The 22,848-nt window shown below is 45.2% G+C and overlaps 1 long non-coding RNA gene and 1 pseudogene across 5 annotated transcripts in view; both read left to right on the top strand.

Annotated features, from left to right (window-relative positions):
• Positions 1–22,848, top strand: part of LOC133052266 (uncharacterized) — a 462,497-nt gene that overhangs the window by 143,333 nt on the left and 296,316 nt on the right. For 3 of the 5 annotated variants that reach the window (XR_009692011.1, XR_009692010.1, XR_009692014.1), the window contains one exon: positions 10,762–10,863. The exons of the other annotated variants lie outside the window; for them this stretch is intronic. This is a non-coding gene — a long non-coding RNA (uncharacterized LOC133052266). The remainder of the gene's footprint in view (positions 1–10,761; positions 10,864–22,848) is intronic. 5 annotated transcript variants of the gene reach the window in all.
• Positions 20,944–21,044, top strand: LOC133053301 (U6 spliceosomal RNA; annotated as a pseudogene).

Genomic DNA, 22,848 nt, shown 5'->3' with positions numbered 1-22,848 from the left:
ATGAAAAGATTTAAAACCTAGAGAGGCAAGTGCCCCAGATTTCCTCCTCCTCCTCCAAACTCATAAATACTTAACTGACTCATAACTACAGTTCTAGCAATTGAAGAAATAATTTTTTTTAAAGAAAAGGTAATAACAGAGACAGAGGTTATTTTTCTTGGCACAGTTATTTCTTTTTTGTTTTAAAATAGCCGTTTTATTTTATTTAAATAATTCATTTACTTTTAATTGGAGGATAATTGCTTTACAATATGCTGTTGGTTTCTGCCGTACACCAAGATGAATCAATTGTAAGTGTATATATGTCCTCTCCCCCCAGTCATTTCTAAAATAAAATAAGCCAGAGGTATTTTTGTTGTTGTTGTTGTTGTTTGTTTGTTTTTTAGTATGAAGCCCTTTTAGGTTTGGGCTTCTCTTGGGGCTCAGCTGGTGAAGAATCTGACTGCAATGCAGGAGCCCTGGATTCGATCCCTGGGCTGGGAAGATCCCCTAGAGAAGGATAGGCTACCCACTCTAATATTATTGGGCTTCCCTTTTGGCTCAGCTGGTGAAGAATCTGCCTGCAATGCAGGAGACCTGGGTTCAGTCTCTGGGTTGGGAAGATCCCCTGGAGATGGGAAAGGCTAACCAGTCCGGTATTCTGGCCTGGAGAATCCCATGGACTGTATAGTCCATGGGGTCACAAAGAGTCAGACACGACTGAGGGACTTTCAGTTTCACTTCACTTCCTTTTATGATGTTTGGTGTCATTGCTACATTGATATGGTTCGTGGTATCTCCGAGGTCAGAAATGGAGACCGTGCCTTGCTGGGCACAGCCCACGTCACTAATGAACCTCTCTAAACCTTGAACTTCGAGACTGTACCAGACCTTGGTGTTTGCACGGGAGGGCTGAAATTTGCAAAAGTAAGTCTACACTGGGGAAAACATCAGGAAATCTCAAAGCGGAAAGATTTTCAAAGCATTATTCTTTTTTTGAATGATGAGAAGCGTGAGATATTGAAAACATCAAGGATCATGCGTGAGGCAGTTAAGAAAACCTTCCTTTGGAGAATTTGCCTTGCACCTGATAGTATCCTTGCCTGGAAAATTCCATGGACAGAGGAGCCTGGTGGGCTACAGTCCAGATCGCAAAGAGTCGGACACGACTGAGCGACTTCACTATCTATCTTGATAGGCCCGTCCGTGAGCCGGCAGGCGATCGAGGTGCTGTTTACCGCAGGAATGCTAGCTCACGTTACTATTCCCAGTACGCTTGTTACTATTCAAATCGGAAAGCGCTGACCTCATTTTCTGTCTCCGTAGAGCCCCCTGGATCTTGATGGTCATACACATTCTAGATGTAGAAGGTCTTTAAGGTGGCCTTGAATGATTCGACGGGCTGGGTCTGGAGGATGCTTCTGCCTCATTTTGGAATGTGCAATAAATGCGCATTTGTTTATACTCATTAGCTTAATTTTGCGCCTGTCCTCTTAACAGTCCAAGGTGCTCTTGACAGAGGCTGCCCGTAAGGAGTGCAAAGTGCCTCTTTAACCGGCAGGAAGAGGCCATCAAAGAGAAAGGCAAGAAAATGACCTTGAGATGAGAGTGAGTGAGAAGGGGTCTGGTGATGCTACAAACTTGGCATGGCCCGTGCACTCTTTTCAGAAACTGAAAACGTTTCTGATGTGGACATTGGCCGTTTCAGGAAGCCAAGAAGGTGACGGGCAGAGAATACCAGGTTTCTATGGCTTTTTTTTTTTTTAATTTTTTTATTTTTGGAGTTCAGGAGACACACTGCCTCCAAGTGAGGACAGTGTCATTGATGATGTCATCATTTTTCTCAAGTATTAAAACCTGGTGTTCACTCTTGGCAGTTGTAAACTCTCTAGGTACCCCGTTTTATTTTCGGTGCAATGAACCATTCCTTTCATTTCACTTTTCCACCCAGGGCCCCGGCCTTGCCTGCACGCTGACACCCGGTTTGTGACCCACGCTGTCCACTGGCGTGCCTCTCTGTCGATGGTCTGTCCTAACCCCTGCAGTGTCTCCCACCCACACTCTCAGTGTGAGGTCCTTCTATTCTCTTTCTTCCCCGACGCCCTGCCCTCAGCGCTTTCCCGCGGCTGCCTTCTCCCCTATCACACTTGTTCTCCAAAACAGCTAGCTGCTGCTTCCACATGCTTCCCCCTGCTTTATGTGTGTTGCTGAGCGGTGACTGCAGCCGTGAAATTAAACGGCGCTTGCTCCTTGGAAGAAAAGCTATGACCCGCCCAGACAGCATATTAAAAAGCAGAGGCATTACTTTACCAACAAATGTCCATCTAGTCAAAGCTATGGTGTTTCCAGCAGTCATGTATGGATGTGAGAGTTGGACTATAAAGAAAGCTGAGCGCCGAAGAATGGATGCTTTTGAACCCTGGTGTTGGAGAAGACTCTTGAGAGTCCCTTGGACTGCAAGGAGATCCAACCAGTCCATCCTAAAGGAAATCAATGCTGAATATTCATTGGAAGGACTGATGTTGAAGCTGAAACTCCAATCCTTTGGCCACCTGATGTGAAGAACTGACTCACTGGAAAAGACCCTGATGCTGGGAAAGATGGAAGGCGGGAGGAGAAGGGGACAACATCATGAGATGGTTGGATGGCATCACCGACTCGATGGACATGAGTTTGAGTAAGCTCTGGAAGTTGGTGTTGGACAGGGAGGCCTGGTGTGGTGCAGTCCCTGGGATCAAAGAGTCAGACACGACTGAGCGACTGAACTGAACTGAACTGAGTGGCCTCTCATTGTCTGTGCCCTCCACTGGAGCCCTTTCTTCTTCAGTGTTTGCATCAGAAAGCGTATTATCACCACCAGGCAGTCATTTTCTTCCTTTCCACGTTCCCCTTCTTCCACGTCTGGGGGCCAGTCCCACCCTCTTGCTGAAGCCCTTCTCTGCAGTAGGACCCTCTCCTGAAGGTGCTAGGCTTCGTTCCCCCACCCCTGTGGCCACGATGCTTGTCCACGAGCGGGGAGGACCATGGCTGCCGAGGTCTGTGGTTCAGAGTCACTGAGCACGCCGTATGCTTGGCACCCTTCTCTCATCTCTCAGGACCCTGTTTTCTAGTTGGGAACGAGGGGTGGGGGCTACGGTGCTGCCAGGGGCTGAGCTGTGTCCCCCAAGTTTATATTCGGAGGCCCCAACCTCCAGCAGGGTGGGATTTGGAGGTGACTGGGGTTCGACGCTGTCATAGCATAACCCTTATGGTGGGGTTAGCCTTGTTGTAAGAAGAGGAAGACAGAGATGAGGGAGTCAGCCTTGGCCTCGTCAGCCTGCAGACCTGTGAGAGAGAAATTTCTGCTCTTTAAGCCCCTGTGCATGCTAAGTTGATTCAGTCATGTCCGACTCTTTGCAACCCTGTGGATTGTAGCCCGCCAGGCTCCTCTGTCCATGGGATTCTCCAGGCAAGAGTACTGGGGTGGGTTGCTGTTAGGCAGTTAGAATAGGGAAAAAGAGTCCAAAATGGTGGTGGCTAAAAGACCTGGAAGGGAAAGCCCGCGAAAATAGAACAAAGGAAGGTCCGAGGACCAGAGTGAGAACCTCAGGTAAAACAAACAACGCTCCTGCCTAAGCCCAATTTACAGAAGGCATGCCCAGGGACAGAGAAACATATAAAAAGAGGGGCCAAAGCCCTCTTCTCCCCTTTTTTGCTCCCTCCCTCTCCCCCGCGCGATGGGGCGATCGTATCTTCGCGTCTTTGGATCAACGTGCCCTCACGCCTCAAAGATGGATTTTCCTGCTATTATGTAAATAAATACAGCTGTAACACTGAGCTGTAACGCTGATTTATTTGAGAGCCATAACACGGTCCGTTCGAGACCTGAGAGCTATAACACGGTCTGTCCTCCGAGAGCTGTGACCCGCCAAGGGGCTTTAATGTCCGTCACTCCAAATTTTTGTTTTGACGAGACAAAGAACCGAGGAACATACACTCGCATGACATTGCCATGCCCTCCTCCAGGAGATCTTCCCGACCCAGGGATCAAACCTGAGCCTCCTGCTTTGGCTTTCCCTGGTGACTCAGACGGTAAAGTGTCTGCCTACTGTGCGGGAGACCCGGGTTCGATCCCTGGGTTGGGAAGGGAAAGGGTATACCCACTCCAGTATTCTGGCTTGGGAGACCCCGTGGACGGAGGAGCCTGGTAGGCTACAGTCCATGGGGTTGCAAAGAGTTGGACACGACTGAGCGACTTCACTCCTGCATTGGCTGGCAGATTCTTTACCTCTGAGCCACCAGGAACACTCCCATTAATTCCCTTTGTCTGTGGTATCTTGTTACAGCAGCCTAAGCTCAGGAAATCGGGACCTCAAAGCCTCTGATCTCACCCACTTCTGTGGCAACACAGGGTCCTCGTTTTATGACCGAGTGACCATCCATCCCAGGAAAAAAACTCCGCTTCCCCAGTCGCCGTTTTTAAGTCTTTCTACTGAAGACATATCTGGGCCATCTTCCTTTTCAGAATGTTCTAAAGACTGTGTGGATATGTTCTCAAATAATTTCTGGCCAAAAGGGAGGAAAAATAAAAATTAGGAGGTGCTGTGTATTCCAAAGGATAGGCATGCCACACTGGAGGTTTACAGACTTAAGCTTTGGAAAGCATTTTGGTTGTTATTTCATAGATTTCTGTAAACTTGTAACTAAAGTAAATAACAGAATAAGAACAGCGTCAGTGGTAAATATCGACTGGTACTACAGGCTCCAAGAAAAGAGATTTTGTTAGAATACTTTCCCACATTTTCCAGTTCTGTCTTAAATTTGGTTGAACATGTAGAATTCTCTAAATAGCTTTTTGCTTATCTGATGAAATAGAGCGCCTCAGGCCTGGCGCTGCAGGGAATGGAACCTTTCCGTGGTAATAACTTGTTTAAAAGAAAAAAAAAATGAGATTTGAAAAAATGAGATTTGTTTGCATTTAAACAACATATATACTTTAATTGTGTGGCTTTATGGTTGACTAGAGGTTACAAAAAGGTGATTGTCGTCTCTGCACCTTATTTTTAAAAAATTAATTTTAATATGAGTTTAAAGGGAAATCAAGGATCTAGCTTTTTCCAAGCAGAATGATACTTTATTCTTCACCCATTTCAATTCCCTTCAACCAGTTAAGCCTGGCAGACAGATGAGCCCGGGCCAGGAGTTACTGATTAAACAAGAGCACCCGCAGAATGGAAAGTTCAATGAATCCGGCCCATGTTACACGTTACCAGGCTATAATCACATTTTTGTCCATAATCACTTAGAATCTCGTAGAAAGTTTGGCATTCCTGACCATCAAGCAAAATGTAAATTCTTAAAAGTTCCTATTGATTTTAGAACAGGAAGACTGAATCCCAAAGACTGATTTCTTTCATTATAATTGTCTCCAAAATGCAGAAGAATTTCCTTGACTTTTGTTTCAGCGTAATCCTTTGTTATTATTAGTCTACGTTTGGTTCAACTGTGAAAAGGTTAAGAAAAAAGTAAGTCTTAAAATTAAGACTTTAAAAAACATTTTTATTTATTATCTTTATTTTAGTTAAATGGGCATGAAATAGAACTTGGCGTAATCCTTTGTTGTTATTAGTCTAAGTTTGGTTCAACTGTGAACAGGTCAAGAAAAAGATGTCTTAAAATTAAGACTCTTAAAAAATTGTATTTATTATCTTTAATTTAGTAAAAATGGGCATGAAATAGAACTTTAGCGTAATCCTTTGTTGTTATTAGTCTAAGTTTGGTTCAACTGTGAACAGGTTAAGGGAAAAATAGATCTTAAAATTAAGGAGGGGATTCTTTTTTTTTTTTTTCCAAGAGATGTTTAATTTAATTTGATTTTTTTTCTCTACTTTACACTTTTTGTTTTTCTATTGGGGTATAACTGGTTAACAATATTGTGATAGTTTCAGGTAAACGGTGAAGGGACTCAGCCATGCATATACATGTATCCATTCTCCTGCAAACTCCCCCCCCCACCCCCCACCCCATCCTGGCTGCCACATAACATTGAGTAAGGAGGGGATTCTTTACTAAAAAATGTGTTCATTTAGTATTTTTTGCTGTGCTGGGCTTTCGCGTCTGCACACACCATTTTAGAAACTCGAGCAAGCATTATGAAGGGCTCTTCAGAAAGAGCTTGTTGCACCCACTGGAAAGTCATAGGAATTGAGAAAAACCCCAGCAAGCTCTTGCTGGTGCGTGACTGATGTCATGTGAACGCAGAGGATTTCTGACTCACGTCAGCCGGTGTCGAAGCGGCCTTTGACATCTCTAGTGCTTCGCCGGTGCATAGGAAACTTCAGATAGAACATGCCGGGCAGACCACGTGTCTCGGTGCATCCACACGCGTAGGAGAGGTCTCCGAGGTCCTAGCATCCGAGATGGTGAAAGAAAACACGCACATTTCTTCTGACGCCTGTGCTGTTGGCAGACGGCTGACCCTGATAATTTCCAAGGACGTTCCTTCTGTCCCCCCTGAAAACCTGACTTCCGAGGAGACTGTGAGTACATCTGAAACAAGATGCAGCTCACTTCCAGGAGTCCGTGTGGCCCTGCTCTAGGAGAAGACAGGTGAGGCAACAGATGAGGGCATCACATGGTCTGTTTGTTTCTTTGTTTTTTTAATTGAAGGATAATGGCTTTACAATTGTGTGTTGGTTTCTGCCACACATCCACATGAGTCAGTCACAGGTATACATATGTCCCCTCCCTCCTTAACCCCCCTGCCAGCCCATCCCACCCGCCTAGGTTGCCGCAGAGCACCAAGCTGAGTTCACCTCGTATAGCAAATTCTCACTGGCTATCTATTTTATGTAGGGTTCCCTGGTGCCTCAGATGGTCAAGAATCGGCTGTATGTTTCACTGTTACTGTTTCGTTTCATCCCTCCGTCTCTGGATCTTTTTTTTTTTTTTTTTTTAAGGTGTTCTTGATGCAGTTTTTGGAGCACGTGGCCTAGTTTTTGGAGAGTAATAACTGTCACAGTAACTAACTTCATTTGGCCTGACAGCCTTGTCCACACCCTTCTTAAAAGGAATTGGGAAAAGAGGTCACGTGGCTTTGGGACCGTGGTTGTCAGTGGCTGTGCTGGTAGCCGATTGATGTCCAGGCAGACGGAACGGCCCCAATCAAGCAGCCGGAACCCCAACTCTGCCCTTTCCTGCTGGGGGGGACGGGTGTGAAAAGTTGTTGCTGAACCGCGGAGGACGCCGGGATTCTTGGCCTCCGGAGGAGAAGAATTCAATCCGGGGCCAGAGACGAGGCTTGATTGCTCAGAGCCTTTGTGTCCTAAAGCTTTATTAAAGCATAAAAGAGAGAGAGAAAACTTCTGCCATGGACATCAGAAGGGGGCAGAAAGAGAGCCTCCCTCCTAGTCTTTAGCCGGATGTTGTTTAGCTACTAGCAGTCTGCTAATCAGAGGAAGGAGATGTCTCAGAACTCAGACAATGGCACCAGGTGAGTTATCCTGGGCCATAAAACAATTGACATGAATCTTGAAGAAAGGCAGGTTTCCATACAAATATATAGTTTCATTAACATAGATTAAGAGAACAATGTATGCATGTAACATACTGGTTTGTCAAGTTGGTTCTGAGCCTTTAGGTGGAACCACCGACCTGAAGACAGAGTCTACAGTAAATACATAGTACATTAACATAGCTTAAGACAAATATTTCCCTAAGAAAAATGCATTGGTTAGCTCAGTGAAATTCATAACGGCCTTTGTTTTACTAAGCTATCAGTATTAGCTAGGTAGTTTATTTAAAAAGGTCTAAGGGATCAAGGGTCTTCCCAGGTGGTGCTAGTGGTAAAGAACCCACCTGCCAGTGTAGGAGACGTTAAGAGACGTGGGTTTGATGCCTGGATGGGGAAGGTCCCCTGGAGGAGGGAATGGCAACCCACTCCAGTATTCTGGCTCGGAGAATCCCATGGACAGAGGAGCCTGGTGGGCTACAGTCCATGGGGGTTGTAAAGAGTCAGACACAACTGAGTAACTAACACTTCACTTTATTAGAGGGGCTTCCTTGGAGGCTCAGAGGGTAAAGAATCTGCCTGCAAGGCGGGAGACCTGGGTTGGGTCCCTGGGTCAGGAAGATCCCCTGGAGAAGGAAATGGCAACCCACTCCAGCATTCTGGCCTGGAGAATCCCGTGGACAGAGGAGCCTGGTGAGCTACAGTCCATGAGGGTCGAAAAGAGTCGGACAGGACTGTGTGACTAACACTTTCACTTCTAAGGGATTAAGAAGTGCTGTCATTTTCGACCAACAGAACAAAGGGAATGGGAGTAAGAAGAACTGGAGATACTCTGTGTTTTAAGGAAACAAATAAAAACAAAGTATCCTAATCGTGGGTGTTAGGAATGGAAACACTTGGCCTTGCTTCAGGAGATGCAGATAGGCATCTGCTTTGTGCTGAGGTCTGTGCTGTGAACCTGGGGTATGGAAGAACGTGTTCCGCCCGAGGGAGCAGACCCTCGCTTGTCTGGGGGAGCGTCAGCACACTCGGGAGATGGTGGTGGGACTCGCGGTAGGGCTGCGTGCTGGCCCCTCAAGGGATGGCCTGGGCCACGTGACCCTCGGTCTTCTCTGCCAGCTCCCTGCTCCCGTGCAGGCGGAGGACCTCTGATGACCGTGATCACCACAAAGGCAGGCAGCCTCTCTGGGGGGGGTCTTCTCTCTCCAGGAGATTCTACTCCCTTTTCTTTTCCATTTTCTTTTCTTTCTTTAATCTTTGGCGGTGCTGGGTCTTCGTTTCTGTGCATGGTCTACTCTCTTGTTGCAGGGAATGGACACAAGAGCCCGGGACCCAGTGCTTGTAACACACAGGATCAGTTGCTCCATGGCACGTGGGATCTTCACGGAGCAGGGATCGAACCCGTGTCCCCCCTGCAGGCTGATTCTTTACCAGTAGAGGATGGGGGAAATCCCTCTGCCCTCTTTGCTAGTGCAGGGTTCCGCAACAGTGTTACATCAAAGTGGATACAGGAGAGCTATTCCAGGAAGCCAGATTCTACATATGGAAACTGTGAGTGAGTGTAGTGGATACAACACTGCAAAACTTTACAAAGAAAAGCTTTGCATGCTAGCTTATAACCGGGCATTTAAAATGCAATAGTTCAAAATGCAGACACTCATTTATCAATAGGGCTTGAAGAGGCCAGATACCACTGATCTCTTTGCTGCCTGAGGAAATAACAAAGTAAGTGATTTTTTTTTTTTTCCCCTCCTACTTCCAGTGCTATCTGGGAACTGTAGATTGAAAGTTACTGATATATTCAATTAAACAGATAGTATGTTGCAGTTAGTAAATTCGGCTTTCTTTATAGGAGTCCCGTGCAGGCACATGCAGGGACAATTACATGCAATTTGATGTCATAATGTAAGGCAGGACAAGTTGAAAGAAGCCAGTGATTCTTCGTGTCTCTCAACTAATATCCAAGGACGTTTTTCCTATTTAAACAGAAGGAGATGTACGGACTTGTAACTTTTATGTTTTATTTCTGAAAGAGGTCAAAACCTGAAGAGCTCTCGTTAAAACCTTGGTGAGTTTTATCTCAGTAAGGATCAGTGTCATCATTTTCGTGGGCTTATGCACCATGAAATTCGTGCAAAACACTCCCATCATTTCTTGTTCTTGTTGCCCCTATCTAGGAATTTTCTTCCTAGATTGGGGGAAAAAAAAAAAAAAAAAAACAGAAAAAGATTTTCCCCCAAGTCCTTTTTTATGGACAGCAAACATTCATGCATCATAAACGGAAACCATGCTCTCTTCACAAGCGTGTTTCTTTGGGGCAGCCAATGATGCTTAGACACCGAGGTCATCTTGACCAGTCATTTAGCACAGGTTCACTGCTTGGAAATTACAATAATCATCTCACAAGGCATTAACAGTACAGGACAGCGTCTCTCCATAAGCCAATAAAGAGATAACACGCTCTGATACTAGATGATCGTTCCAGGCCAGGAGGTGATGAAAGGAATGGTTGAGGCTGTCTACGAGTTGATTCTCTGAAGAGCTGGCTTGGTGAACCAAAAGCCACATATTGGCGCCAGTGATGGGGACGCATTGACAATAGCTTGTTGCTGGAAACCCTTCCCCGGGAAGTGAAGGTGTCAGTGTTCGTGGGGGACGTCATCTCCTTCCTGAGTCTGTGTGTGCTAAGTCGCTTCAGTCGTGTCTGACTGAGAGCCTGTTGACTGTAGCCCACCAGGCTCCTCTGTCCATGGGGTTCTCCAGGCAGGAACACTGGAGTGGGTAGCCAATTCTCCCTCCAGGGTTATCTTCCCGACCCGGGGATCGACCCTGCTTCTCTTACATCTCCTGCATCGACAGGCGGGTTCTTTAGCAGTAACTCCGCCTGGGAAGCGTGGTTTTCCACTCCCTGCTGGCAAAGAGGCGCCTTGGCCAGTCTGGAGGTAATGCCCCAGGGTTTGCAGAGGCCATTTAGATGAGCCGCAGAGGCACCTTGCCCAGATGGAACACTCTGGGACAGTCCTCTCAACCCCCAGGTGTGAGTGTGCAGTCTCAAGCGCCCCTCTGCCGGTCCTGCTGGCGCCTCACACGTTCCTCTGCCTTAACTGCGGGCGTGCATGACGACGTCCCGACCACAGTCTCACTTGTCCGTGGAAACAGCCGTACGCATAAACACAGCTCTCTCGTCGCCACGTACGAGTGGGCTGGAAATTGTATCAGACCGATCCACAGCAAAGGGGTTGGTTCAGCAGGCTGAGGGAGCGGTATTCTGATCAGGAAACCTCTGCCTTCAGGTGAGTGAAACCCAGCCCCAGCGACCTGCAGAAAGAGGCGACTTTGACTTCTCTCCCGTTGAGAGGCGCCGGTCCATCAAAAGATCCAAGGATACCCCTAAGGTAAGCGTTCCTCTCTGCTCTGGATGTGCGCCTGTTGACCTGATGCGCTCTTGCTCCTCCCCACCCCGCTTTTTTTATCTGAGCGTGCAGTCTGCTAATCCCCCGGGCACCTCCCCTCACGGGGGAGGTGGTTCCACGCGAACCATCACCAGTTTCTAGGTCTCTCTGCTCATCATTCTTGTGCCTCATTAAGCAGACGGTGCATGTAATTCGTCCACCTTGAACACTGACACGGCATCTACTTGGCTAGCTGTTGCGCTGCAACTTTATTATTAGAAAGAAACAAACTTAAAAATTAGATTGGTGCGCATGTACAGTAATGAAATGCTTAACATTCTGCCCGTGTTGGAAGTAGATCTTAAAGCTAAACTGAACGTCCGCGTACAGCTCGCGTCGGGAAAGGCAGAGGTGGTGTTTGATGATTTTTCCCCGTGTGCGCAGAGGACCCATAGGTGTGACGTTTGTTTAATAAAAACGGTGTTTCCTGTATGACTGAGGAAAGAAAGCCCTCCTCATTTCTCATCACCGAAAAAGGGAGTCGGTCAAGTTGTTTATTTCCTAATTAGGCTCAGGATAAGGTGAAACGTTTTCAAGATATCCAGAACACTATTTCAGTAAATTCAGCAAATTATCAAGCCACGTGAGTTCGTTTTGGACGCCTTTGAAATTTAAGGCTGTGTGAACTTACCCTATAAGATTTTTTTCAGTTGTAATCTTAGTTTTGAAATGAAGAAGTTCATTTGTGGGTCTTGAAACGGTTGTCGGTAATTTCATCTTGTCTGTAAGTCAGAAAATTATCGTGTTTTCCTATATGTTTTCCCTGTTTCTCGTTTAGATGAGTCAGTGATGAAACACTGAATTTATGTAGTTTGACTGTGAATGCCTATAAAAAAAACCACTCCAAAATGCTCAGAGAATGCAGAATTAGTGCTGGTATGTATGATTGCTCCTGCAGAGGTATTCTATATCCATCCTTAATGCAGCAGGCTCCGGCGTGACTATATCTTACCACTGGAATATGTTACCAGCCTACTGTCAGCGGCGGGTTCTTGAATTCGGACCCTTGAGCTGGATCGCAGAGAGCTGCTTTTGCTGAGCTCGCTGTGGATTGTCGACGCTGGTGGGTATAAAGGGCGTCTGGGCAAGGTCTGTGGATCTTCCGCGTTCCTAGCTGTTGTCAGGCGCCCTATTGGGTCCGCTCACTACTTACCCTCCATCGCATCTTCTCTTTGCTTTCTCCGTGTGGGAGAGTTTAGCAATCTTGCTGCGGTCCTACCTGACCTGTGCCCAGGAGGCCCCAGTGGGACTGGTAACCAGAAGCTAGCTTGAGCGTGAGCAGTCCCCTTGGTGTCTCACTGAACCCCGAGACCTCCGCACGGGGAGAGGACTGCTACACTCAAGCTCAGGGGTGAACTGCGGTCTCCCTCCGCCCTTCCTCCGGGGCGGGGCCGGTGGCCCTTCCCTGGGTGCCGAAAACGGCCCAAGTATCGCATGTCTTGCATCTTAGGTTGTGCCTAAGATCGGAGCTGATTCTGACACCGCTGGGTCCCAGAATTCCAAATGATTCCCCCCCCCCCCCCAAGTCGGAGTGGGAGATTCTGAGAGTCGGGTGAATGTAGAATTGGGGGCAGTGAGAAGCAGTGAGCTTATTTCCCCGAGACCTAAGTGCGCGGTTGGAAGAAAAACAAGAGGCAAGTGTGCGAAGCTCCACCTGTGTCTCCATGATCCTTGGAGTGAAGATTCGTCTGGTAGAAAGAATGGGAGCCTGGAGAACTGGTTTCCTTACTGAAACACCGGAACCCAAAGCTGATGTTGCGATTCTGGGGAGAGTAACAGGGACTAGGGCCACCATCCAAGCTGGAGAATTTCAGGCGCTTTGCTTTCTGTCTCAGCTCCATTGGACTGATTTGTTTGAGCGGACTTGGAGAAGCGCGTCGAAGAGCAAGCAGGACGTCCGTGGTATTTGCAGCTTTGCTGCGGATGCCGTCTTTCTCTTTGAACAAATGGCAAGCCACCTGACTCCCCATATGGAGTTAAAAATCTGCTCCTTTTTTAAAAAAAATAACTATTATTTTATTTAATCTTTATCACAACCACATGAAATAAGTCCTGCCATTATCCTCACTTTTAAACTGAAGAAACTAAGGCACAGAGAAATTGTCAAAGTTTCGATAGACAGCTTTTCAGTTTTTTTCTGTGCATGTATGCGTTTTTCTTTGAAATCAAATTAGATTAACACAGTTGATATTCTTTTCTAATACGCTTTAATATGTTCAATTTACTCTACAAAATAGCATGAATATTTTCCCATATTATTAACTATTTTTCTGCCATATAATTTTAGTACATATTACATAAATGAAGAATACAAATATCTCAGTGTGAATCGCTCAGTTGTGTCCGACTCTTTGTGATCCCATAGACTATAGCCCGCCAGATTCCTCTGTCCATGGGATCCTCCAGGCAAGAATGCTGGAGTGGGTTGCCATTCCCTTCTCCAGGAAGACCTGCTCCTTTTAAACCAGTTTACTCTCCGCTAATCCATTCTCTTCTAGATTGTTTATCCACATAAACCTCAGCTAGTCTTAGTGAGCAGACAGGCATCCAGTTAGATCCGATTCATACACTGCCCGCCTACCGTGTAGCTTGGTACGTGACCCCATGTTAACTAAGCTCAGGCCAGTGGAATATAATGGTAACCACGTGAACACTTTCTGCCTCTGGTTCTTGAGAAAGGAGGACAGATCCCTTGCATTCTTTCCTTCCCATTGACAGATGGTGGTCCAGGTGACCTTAACTCACAGATATTAAGACAAATGCACCAGGTGACCGTAACTCACAGGGATGGAGTCACATGTGGAGGGTTGCAAAGTTCGCCTTCCAGCCCTTAACCACCCAGCCGTATCTCTGGCGTGTTCCAGGAGAGGCACGCCAACATCTAGCCTTATCAAGGTGTCTTTTTGAATCTTTGTGTGGCAGTAGCTGAACTTGCTTCCCAAATAATAATGCTTCCCAAATATTGTCCTGTCTGTCCACTCAGGTTCACGCCTCCGCGTTCAGTGTAGGATACTTGTTCAACCTCAGAGGCTTGTGTTCTCTGGGTCCCTCGAAAGCCCCTGTTCTTTGGAGCACTGGGTCCTCTCTGTGTTCCACGTGCCCCCCCCCCCCCAACCCTGCCACATGCCTATCTCTGTACAGAATCAAGGTGATCTTCTGCAAAGGACCAGTCACACACCCCTGTAGGTGTGGCCACATCTGATGGTGATGTAGATACTCTGAAGTTAAATACTTGAATCTTTTATGCTTAAAAATATTGCTCAGAAGTAAAAGATGATGAGTAATTTTGCAGTGGGGAAACCTGAAACGCTTGCTTAGCCTAGTGATCGAGGTCAGTATCAACTGGGGTATGTCTTACTGACAGCATGTGACCTTGATATGATGTGGGTGAGAAGGGCACTTTACCTCTGTGGTCTTTCTCCGAAATGCCCGTAACCCCAGTATAATCATGAGAAAAACACTGGAGCAAGCAAAATTGGAAGATAGTCTGCAGAGTACCTGCCTAGCATCCTTTAAAGCTGTCAAGGTCATCAAAACCAGGGAAAGTCTGAGAAACCATCAGAGCCTCCAGGAGACCAAGAAGTTATGACCCCTAAAAAGCTTATGTCATGCCCCGGTTAGGATCCTGGTGCAATGCACACACATTTAGGGGAAAGCTAAGGAAAGGCAAATAAAGTACAGATGTTGGTGAATAATAGTGTGTCCGTATCAGTTCATTAGTTATGACAAAGTACCAGCTAAATGGAAGACCTTAAAATAGGAGGGAACTCTCTAACATTCTTGCAGCTTTCCTGTAAATCTAAAGCTATGCTATAACAAGTTTACTAATTTTCTTTTCTTTTTGGCCAAAGTGGGTCTTTGTTGCTGCTCTTTTTTAGACTTTTTTTTTTTTCTTTCAAATTGGAGGCTAATTACTTTACAGTATTGGGGTGGTTTTGCCATACATTGACATGAGTCAGCCATGGGTGTACATGTGTCCCCCATCCCGATCCCCCCTCCCACCTCCCTCCCCATCCCATCCCTCTGGGTCATCCCAGTGCACCAGCATCCCCGAGCACCCTGTCTCATGCATCCAACCTGGACTGGCGATGTGCTTCACATATGTTAATATACCTATTTCAATGCTATTCTCTCAGATCTTCCCACCCTCGCCTTCTCCCACAGAGTCCAAAAGTCTGTTCTATACATCTGTGTCTCTTTTGCTGTCTCGCATCTGGGGTCACCGTTACCATCTCTCTAAATTCCATATATATGCATTTATATACTGTATTGGTGTTTTTGTTTCTGGCTTACTTCACTCTGTATAATAGGCTCCAGTTTCATCCACCTCATTAGAACTGGTTCAAATGTATTCTTTTTTTAATGGCTGAGTAATATTCCATTGCGTATATGTACCACAGCTTTCTTATCCATTCATCTGCTGATGGACATCTAGGAATTTTTTTTTTTTTAAAGCAGGATCTTATTCAAAGACTCAGGAAAAAAATGCACGAGGTGTCAGGATGGAGTAAGCTCCAAGAAACCAGAAGCAAGGGCGAGTACCACGAGGGTTTACTCTCCCCAAGCTGGATGCTCCGTATTTTGTATCTTTCTCCCTGCTTGTTGGTTTCATGAGCCACACTGGCCATGGCTGCTGCTTGGGAAACATGGCTAGCCGGACCCCCGAAAGCCCATTCACCCGTTTAGCAGCGTAGATCTGCTGATTTTTCTTCACCTGACAGTAATGGGAGCCCTCAGTGTGAAAATGAGGATACTGGCCAGGGTACGCAGTTGCAGTCTCTGGTGTAATTCCAGGCAGGTTACCTTACTCAGGCTTCTCATCTGTCAAATGAAGGTAATACATATCCCCCAAGAGAGAGGCGTGATAGCTAAGGAACAAATACAGAGCACAAGCCCATATCAGGGGAACATAGATCAGCTTAGCGCTGGACCACTGATAGGAGGATGTGTGTAAAACAGTGGGCCACAGGAATTGAAGGCGTGGGCCGGGAACCTGCAGAAAGAGGAGACGACTGGACGATGTAGATGAGAGGATAAAGAGGCTAGAGGGCTGGAGATGGAAGACATTTGCAGGAGGACATGGGCTAGAGGAATAGAACCGCCCATGGCCAGAGAGAGGGATGTTTGATCAAAGATGCTTGAGATGAAGACATCCCAAATGATGACAGTTCAGTTCAGCTCAGTCGCTCATTCGAATCTGACTCTCTGCGACCCCATGGACTGCAGCACGCCAGGCCTGCCTGTCCATCACCCACTCCCGGAGCTTACTCAAAGTCAAGTCCATCAAGTCGGTGATCTGTGACCCCATGGACTGCAGCACGCCAGGCCTCCACGTCCATCACCCACCCTCGGAGCTTGCTCAAACTTATGTCTGTCGCGTCGGTGGTGCCATCCAACCATCTCATCCTCTGTTGCCCCCTTCTCCTCCCGCCTTCCATCTTTTCCCAGCAAAGACCGAAGCAAAGACAAGGGGCTCTTTGGAGTGGGCAGTTTGGGGACATCCAGACAGCAGAGTCCCAGTGTCTTCTCGGTTCCATAAAGGAAGATGTTCATAAAAGCAGGAAGATGGAAAAAGGAGCAAAGCCCTGGGCATCACAGACAGGACCACAGACAGATAGATGAACCAGGGCAGAAGGCGGAGGGTCAGCAGACAGTGGCCGGTACCCAGAGAGGGCACATAATACCATCAAGGAACTGATGCTGTAATCGGCATGGCATTCACAGATTTTCACAAGAGTTAAAGAGGAATGAAATTTACTTACTGCGACCCCTGTAGTAAGTACTGGAGAAGGAAATGGCAGCCCACTCCAGTATTCTTGCCTGGAGAATCCCATGGACAGAGAAACCTGCTGGGCTACAGTCCATGGGGTCGCAGAGAGTCAAGACACGGCTCAGCGACTGCCAGTCACTCACTCAGTACTAAGGACTTTCCTTTTTCTGACCTGGTTTGGCTCCAGGTTGCCCATCACAGTAAAATATAAATGTTATGTATTCCTCTTGAGGGATCACGTCCAGGCTTTGAACGGGCTTCCCTGGTGGCGCAGACATGGTATTAGGTTTGTTTCTGCTGACAGGTCCTGTGGACAGTCACCTGTGTGTTTTTGAAGGTTAGTGGACTGCACATGAAGGTCACCGTTCTCATCATCGGTTGGGTGCTGGATTACACCCTCGAACCGCGTCATGGTTTGGAGGGGTCTTTGTAGTCTGTCTCATCTGTGCTGGGTTCTCCGTTGTGAAAGACACCAAACCGTCAGGGAAAAAAGTCATGTTTTATAGGGCCAGAGGTAGTTGTCAAAGCAAGACGCTTGTAATCGAATTGTGGTTCTTTCTCTCGTAACTTGAGCAGTGCCGTTCTGCACACAGAAGATAAAATCTGAAACCTTCCCCAGGCGCAGGCTGGCTTCGAGGATCACATGTCCCAGGACATGTTTAACCTTTCATTGTATCCTCATTTGTTTCCTCTAGCTAACTGGGAACTTGACCTCAGAACTACCAGTGTTTTCCTTTTCATCTTTTTTAAAATGACTAACCAAATGTGACTTTCTTTTAAGGGCTATCTGTGTCAGGAATTTTGAAGGTTACTAATTCGAGTGGTTCTGGAATTCGAATTGAGCTTGGATTTTTGACTGGACGGGACCTTCATGAAGAGACCTCTTACATTATTATCCCAGATTGCAGAACTAGTACACGATAGGATTGATTCAAGATCGTGTCTTTAAAAAGGTCGCTCCTTACTGTTCATGTAATATTCTTGATCACACTGGCATTGAAAATTCTTTTCCATACAATGGAGTATAGTTATAGAAAACACAATTACCGCTCAACTGCCAGAAAGTTTCTTTTTTTTTCTTTCTTTTTCTCAAGGTCATTTTACCCTTGTTGAACTCTGTTGAAACTGTGAGCAAACGGCACCTGGATTTTGCTGGGAGCTCTGACCTCGAACGTGCACAGCAAATTGCTGTCTTTTGTATCTCTGTGGTTGGAGAATGGGACTGAAGACCCCGAGGAGCTGGGACACCCTGGGTCTGCCCGGGGCTTAGAGGCAAGGCAACTGACAATTGACCTCTGGTTCTTTTTCTGTCGTGCGAGCCTAGAATTTCAATACAAACACCATGTGACCTGGAGAGCTCGGTAAAATTGCTCAAGAAATGCGGGCTCTCCATCACCTCCTACTCCTGTTGACTTTGGGTCTGTTCCAGGACCAGCCATGTAACCCCTGTGATGACCTGAGCCCCTCATCAGTCCAGTGAGGGAGGCTGGGCAGTGAGTACGCACACGCTTCTGAGCTACCGATGAGAATAATTCATGGTGGACGATGCTTAGATGGAAGGTGCAGTGTGAAGGTGACTGCTTCAAGCGGCGTATCGTCATAGCCCTTTAACGGTGCCATCATTTCAGCAGATGCTACGGTGAATACAGTTCTGTCTTCAGTAGGGTGTCCTTTTTTTTTTAAGGTGGCACTGGACTCTTTTATATGTAAGAACTTGATTGAGATATAATTAGCAGAAAATAAACTGCACATGAAAGTGAAAGTCTCTCAGTCCTGTCTGACTCTCTGCGACCCAATGGGCTATACAGTCCATGGAATTCTCCAGGCCAGAACACTGGAGCGGGTAGCCTTTCCCTTCTCCAGGGGATTTTCCCGACCCAGGGATCGAACCCAGGTCTCCTGTGTTGCAGGCAGATTCTTTACCAGCTGAGCCATCAGGGAAGCCCTAAAGTTCACGTGTTAAGAGTATGGAACATGAACCATTTTGACACAGGGTATGCCCTTCGAACGTTCACCTCAGTCCAAGCAATGAACATTCCTCTAACTTTCAAAGTTTTCTTTAAGGCCTTTATACGGTAACTCATCTCTCCTGCTCCTCCCTCCACAGACGGCTGATGCATCGTACTTTGTATTCTGATCCCTCGCTATACAGTAGTTAGTATTTCCTCGGGTTTTACATAAGATCATCCAGTGTGTAATCTTTTGTCTAGTTCCTCCCCTTCAGCAAGATTTTTTTTTGAGATTCATCTATTTGACTCTGTGTATGAACAGTTCAGTCCTTATGTATTACTGTTTATCGCCCTTTATACTCTTTGTTACTCTGTGTTACTGTTGGTTACTACTTATTGCTATTGCGTAGTGTTTATTGCTGTATATTGCCATTAATTACTATTTATTAATGTTTGTTACTATTTGTTACTATTTACTAGGGTTTCTTTTTTCACTATTGATCAATGTTTGTTACTGTGTATTACTATTAATAGCTGCTTGTTATTCCTCATCACTCTTTATACTGTTTGTTACTGTCTTACTGTTTGTTACTGTTCACCACTGTTCCTTAACAACTATTGATCAATGTTGTTACTGTTATTGATCAATGTTTGTAACAACTATTGATCAAATTATTACTGTTTATTATTCTCCATCACTCTTTATACTGTTTATTACTCTGTGTTACTGTTTGTTACTACTTATTGCTATTGGGTAATGTTTATTGCTGTATATTGCTATTTATTACTATTTATTAATGTTTGTTACTATTTGTTACTATTTACTACGGTTTCTTTTTTCACTATTGATCAATGTTTGTTACCGTGTATTACTATTAATAGCTGTTTGTTATTCCTCATCACTCTTTATACTGTTTGTTACTGTGTTACTGTTTGTTACTATTTATTGCTATTGCTTAATGTTTATTACTGTTTATTGCTATTTATTGCTATTCATTACTGTTTGTTACTATTTGTTACTATTTACTACGGTTTCTTTTTTTACTATTGATCAATGTTTGTTACTGTTATTGATCAATGTTTGTAACAACTATTGATCAAATTATTACTGTTTATTATTCTCCATTACTCTTTATACTGTTTATTACTCTGTGTTACTGTTTGTTACTATTTATTGCTATTGGGTAATGTTTATTGCTGTATATTGCTATTTATTACTATTCATTACTGTTTGTTACTTTTTGTTACTGTTCACCACTGTTCCTTAACAACTACTGATCAATGTTGTTACTGTTACTGATCAATGTTTGTAACAACTATTGATCAAATTATTACTGTTTATTATTCTCCATTACTCTTTATACTGTTTATTACTCTGTGTTACTGTTTGTTACTATTTATTGCTATTGGTTAATTGCTATTTATTACTGTTTGTTACTGTTTGTTACTGTTTATTGCTGTTTATTACTATCGATCAATGTTTGTTACTGTTTCTTGCTGTTAATTGCTGTTTGTTATTGTTTATTGCTATCTATTACTATTGTAAATTCCTGTTTATTACTGTGTAGTATTACTGTTGTGTGGATGTAAGACTGTATGTTTTATCTGTTCACTTGTTATTGGACCTCACTAGGGGCTTCCAAAGGGCTTCCAGGGCAGCTCAGCTGGTAGAGAATCCGCCAGCAATGCAGGAGACGCTGGTTTGATTCCTGGCTCGGGAAGATCGCCTGGAGAAGGGAGAGGCTACCCACTCCAGGATTCTTGGGCTTCCCTGATGGCTCAGATGGTAAAGAAATCACACATGGTGTGACAATCTGTAGGATCATCTGTGGTGCTGTAGATGGCATTAATTCCTTGTTTTTGATGGCCGAGTCATATCCCAGTGAATCAACACCCCTAGTGGCTAAGACAGTAAAGAATCTGCCTTCAATACAGGAGACATGGGTTTGATCCCTGGGTTGGGAAGATCCCCTGGAGAAGGGAGTGGCTACCCACTCCAATATTCTGGCCTGGAGAACCCCTTGGACGGAGACTGGTGGACTACAGTCCATGAGGTTGCAAAGAGTCAGAGACGACTGAGTGACTAAATGACAACAAAGACCACTATCTCATACCATACACAAAGTGATTTAAAGACTTAAATGTAAAACCTGAAACTATGAAACTCCTTGTAGAAAACATAGGCAGTATTCTCTTTGACATCAATCTCGGCAGTACTTTTTTGGATCTGTCTCTTCAGGCAAGGGAAACAAAAGCAAAAATAAACAAAAGAGACTAGCTCAGGCTAAAATGCTTTTTCAGTGCTTGCTTTGGCCTCAAGTATACTAAAATTGGCATGATACAGAAAAGATTAGCATGGCCCCGGGCAAGATGACGTGCACATTTGTGAAGCATTCCATATTAAAAAAAAAAAAAATTAAGAAACATTTTTGCACAGTTAAGCAAGCCATCAACAAAACAAAAAGGCAACCTACTGAATGGGGGAAGATATTTGCAAGTGTTACACCTGAAAGTGTTAAGGTGTGTGCGTGTGTGTGTGTGTGTGTGTGTGTGCGTGGAGAGAAAGAGACGAGGGAGGGGGGGAAACTCATACAACTCAATATTAAAGAAATAAAACAGTCCGGTGAAAAAATGGGCCGAAGGTATGAATACCGCATGCCGATGGTCAGTAGGCACGTGTAAAGGGGCTGGACGTTACTAATTGTCAGGGAAATGGAAGTCAAAATCCCAATGAGGTATCCCCTCACACCACTCAGAAGGGCCATCAAAATAAAAAAGTGTTGGTGAGGATGTGGAGAAAAGAGAACCAACCCTCCAGCACTGCCGGTAGAAATGTTAATTGGCAGAGCCGCTGTGGAAAGCAGTTTGGAAGTTCCTCAGGAACATTAAAAGAACTACTACTGTGTGATCTCGATTTTCACTCATGGGTTTTTATCTAGAGAAAGGGAAAGCACTAATTTCAGAAGATAGGTGCACCCCAGTGTTCTTAGCAGCACTAGTTAACAGGAGCCTGGACACGGAGGGAACCTAAGTGCCCATCCCCAGATGCATGGATACAGAAGATGTGGTAGATATATTCAATGGAATACTACTCAGCCATAAAAAAAAGAAGGAAAATTTCACATTTGAAACAACCATGGTTGGACTTGGAAGGTGTTACGCTTAGCAGGATAAATGAGAGAAACATTACTAGTGTATTTTTTTTTTTTTTACTTACATGAGGAATGTAAAAGATAGAACAAGTGGACAAGCACAACAAGATAGGAATAGACTCCCAGATATAGAAAGCAATCTAATCGTTGCCAGAAGCGAGGGGTTGGGAGGATGGGGAAACTAGCTGAAGGGGAGGGAGAGGCACCAAATGCAGTTATAAAATAAATAAGGGTGAGAATGTGTAGTGGAGGGAATATAGCCAATAATATGATAATATCCCTAGTCCATAAATATCCCTTATTTCAATTAAAGACACTATAATTTCAGGTGCTTCCCTGGTGGCTGAGATGGTAAAGAATCTGCCTGCCCTGCAGGAGACCCGAGTTCCATCCCTGGGTCGGGAAGATTCCCCTGGAGAAGAGAATGGCAACTCACTCCAGTATTCTTGCCTGAAGAATTCTGTGGTGGGCTACGGTCCCATGGTGGGTCACAAAGAGTCGGACACAGCTGAGCCCACCTCCCCCCCCCACCCCCAACACACACACACACACAATTTCAGGGGCTTCAGGAACACGGCCAAAGTCCTGGATCAGTTTTATGATAAGCTTGGAATCTGGAGCTTTTCCTAAAGAACTACTAATAGACCTTCTTAGGCTTACATAGGTAGTGACAATCAGGAGGGAAAATAGTTAATAAATGAAACTGGCCAAGAAAAGAACAGCAACAAATGTAAAAATAAATCTGCCCATCCTAAGGCCCCCCTTTTTATCATGTAACGCTCTGTTCCACATACACGTAAGGTTTGCTGCTTTTATGGGTTCACCAAGTGCAGTAATTCATTTCACTTTCCTCTGAAGAATGTTTTCTCCCAAAAGGAAAAAAAAAAAAAAAGAAATTGGGCACAGACTGAATTCTGATCGTGAATGAAGATTAGGGGGTTCTTTGCAAGGGGTGTATATGTTCTTGAGACATACTCTTATAGAGTTTTGTTGGTGAAGATACCATATAAGTATACATTAGCATTCACGCTTTTTCAGATAAAAAGGACAAGTTTTA

Source organism: Dama dama, chromosome X (assembly GCF_033118175.1).
Source record: "Dama dama isolate Ldn47 chromosome X, ASM3311817v1, whole genome shotgun sequence".
Taxonomy (NCBI): Eukaryota; Metazoa; Chordata; class Mammalia; order Artiodactyla; family Cervidae; genus Dama; species Dama dama.
The sequence above is the reverse complement of the archived record's forward strand: the minus strand, read 5'-3'. Positions and strand labels throughout refer to the sequence as shown.